This window comes from Asparagus officinalis, chromosome 7, assembly GCF_001876935.1.
Source record: "Asparagus officinalis chromosome 7, Aspof.V1, whole genome shotgun sequence".
Classification (NCBI taxonomy): domain Eukaryota; kingdom Viridiplantae; phylum Streptophyta; class Magnoliopsida; order Asparagales; family Asparagaceae; genus Asparagus; species Asparagus officinalis.
In genome coordinates this window covers 139,113,414-139,116,429 of record NC_033800.1, presented here as the reverse complement: position 1 = coordinate 139,116,429, position 3,016 = coordinate 139,113,414, and the positions used below count along the sequence as shown (strand labels likewise).

The 3,016-nt window shown below is 38.8% G+C and overlaps 1 long non-coding RNA gene across 1 annotated transcript in view; it reads right to left on the bottom strand.

The window, feature by feature from the left end:
- Positions 614–3,016, bottom strand: part of LOC109850092 — a 10,353-nt gene continuing 7,950 nt past the window's right edge. The window contains exon 2 of the long non-coding RNA XR_002249332.1: positions 614–813. This is a non-coding gene — a long non-coding RNA (uncharacterized LOC109850092). The remainder of the gene's footprint in view (positions 814–3,016) is intronic.

Sequence of the window (3,016 nt, the reverse complement as noted above, 5' to 3'; positions counted from 1 at the left end):
GAACACCATACAAAGCACGACATACTTTTTTTTTCACTACAGTAATCCCAGTTAATTGCTACAATATTTTTTTGAATTGCTGCGGTATCCCGTCCCTGCTATAGTATTCCCGTGTGATACAGTAATATTTTTCAAAAAAATCTACAGTGCCCAGTTTCATGTTTGCTGTAGTAATAATACTACAGTAAAAGTTATCGTATCATTTACTGTAGCATGAATAGTGAATCTTGGGTTCTCCCATTTGTATATACTAGTATGTACCCCGTACCAAGCACGATCCTCACCTCTTTTCTACAATTTGTTAATGTTATTTGATCTCAATTTTATTTTTATACAAACTGGTTCCTACAGCTAGCAACTATGAAGAACATCAAATGAGCTGCATTTGGAAAATAGATGCCTAATAATATTGTATGGTACAAATATAACAATACTACTACAATAACTCATACATAATGGCCTAATAAAATAATATAGCAACAAAACTCTACATTCAATATAACATATATTCATGAGTCAGTCACTTAGTGACAACCAATCATGAATTTTTACGATGGAGTTATCTCTTGATGCATATTTTACTTCATCATATAAAATAATGCAAAGTAACCTCTTAACTATATCGTGCCTCAAAGATAAACATTATAATATCGTAAATTTATCATTAGGGGGAAAAATAAACAAAGCCAGTAAGAAGAAGAGAAATAAGTGCAAAACCTGAAATAGAACTATTACAGGCTTAAATAGGGTCTTGCATTATTTAGGCGTGGAAATTTCCTACTCCGAGATCTTCTTAACGACCTTCTCCATCACCTGAAAACCATAGAAGTTCCCTATCACTGATTCTAAGAGAAAAATTATGGAATATGATAATTAACTTGTCTAAAAAATATTATCAAATATTAAAATTCACTACCATAAATCAACTAAGTATAATAATCTCTTTATTAATGTGTATTTTCAAAGATTCGTTATTAATATTAAGGAGAAATAAATAGAAAATGAACAAAATTTTGACAGAGTGAATCTTCAGATCTGAGCACATATCAATAGTTCATTACTTTACAGGAAATATTCAGATCTGAGCACATATCAATAGTTCATTCTCTCGTCAATTGTGGCAGAAGAAATCTTCATTTTCTCCTCAATAAAAGCCCTCCTAAATTTCTAAAAATGATCATTAACTATCATTGACGAATTTTAGAAACTTTAGCTTTTAACTTCATGGTTATATCATCCCTAGCCATCATTAACCAAATTTCTAAAGATCAAGTAACTACTCAAAACTGAAATCGAAATAGCACAATAAAGGTTAATCTTTTTGTAATACCCCAACCCTTGAGAGGGTGATGTGATTAGTATTGATAGATTTGATTGGAATACTCATACCATCAAGATGCATCTTCTTTTTGGAAACCCAACTCTTAGAAACTCCAAAGTTAAGCGTGCTTGGCCTGGAGAAATTCTAGGATGGGTGACCCCCTGGGAAGTTTTCCAGGGAGCGTGTGAGTGAGGACAAAACGTGCTGAAAAGACATGTAGTGGTTTGTGAGGCCAGTCCATCAGAGCTAATAACATACCGACTTCGGGATTCCGGGGCGGGACGTTACAAATGGTATCAGAGCAAAGCCAACCGGAATTGTGAGAGCTAAGTGCTATGTGTAGGTTGTCAAAAAAAAATCACAATAGATAGTTGATCCCCATCAAAACACTGATGATGGAAGTTACAATCTGACGACTTCCAGAGGGCTACAATTTGAAAACTTTCACGTAGATCGCTAAAGGTTACAATCTGACGACCTTCACGACAACTGTTTTTGAAGCTCTAATCAAACAGCCTTCATAATCAACATCGGGAGTTACAATCTGACGACTCTCATATATCAGAGAGCTAAAGCAAAGATTACAAAATGACGATCTTTGCAACGCTTCGACAGAAAGAGACTACAAATCGACGGTCTCTTCAAATCAAGCTGCGGAAGTCCTCCCCGCACACCAGCATCAAGACGCACCGTGTTCATAGCCACGAACGCAGCTCAAACACAGCTTCCAAATCGCTGCAAACGCAGCTCAGACGTAGATTCCAACGCTGCAAACGCAGCTTCTAATTGCTGCGTCTGAACTTCCTTCATGCCAGAATGCAGGATCTGCGTTTGACTCGTTCAAACACGAGTTGAACGGTTTCAAAACCGTTTCCCACGATCTGAGGGGATCACAACTCCACTCAGGAGTGATTTAAGGGGTGGTTACATCCTATTAGCCCCACTTAGGAGCGAATTAAGGAGGTGGTTACACCCCTTAATCCCCTATAAATAACTAAGAAATCAACTTAGTTCGGGGCTGGATCTTTCGGGTCTGTTGGAACTTCTTGGCAGCGAAAAGAGGATCCTTCATCCTTCGGTTGGAGCTTTGGAGATCAGCAACAAGATCTTCTTCATCCTTGGCTTATAACCGACTTTCGGTTAAATCAACTCTTTCATAGAGTTTAAACTCGTTCAGAGTTCTCCACAACGTCAAATCGTGAGGAGAAGACCACGTTCCAGTGAAACAAGACATCGGATCGTCAACGAGAAGCAAACTCGACGCGAGCATTCGAGGGAGGCATCTCATCGCCACCGTGAAGAACCCAGAATTAAACAAAGGGGAGAATCCAGATCATTCTCCTCTCTTTTGTAATCAGGAAATCCAATTGTAACTGAGATTAAAGGAATACAAATCAAATTTTCCTTCATTGTCTTTTTACTATAAATTTTCCCACAAACAAAAGATGGCGACTCCGCTGGGGAAAAGCTTCTCTGACGAAGAAGTGGTGGCGCAATCCGACGTTCATCTCACTGGAACAACCGTCGAAACTCTCATGGTTGAGTTTGATCAAGCCAAGTTTGAGGAGGCTCTCTCATCCGGATCCCTTAGCCCCAAGGCTATGCGCAAGATCCACAAAGTCTTCAAAGAGACTAAAGCTCCAACTGCTCCAATTGCAGCCGAACCGCCTAAGGAAGACTGCTCGGACAGCCCCT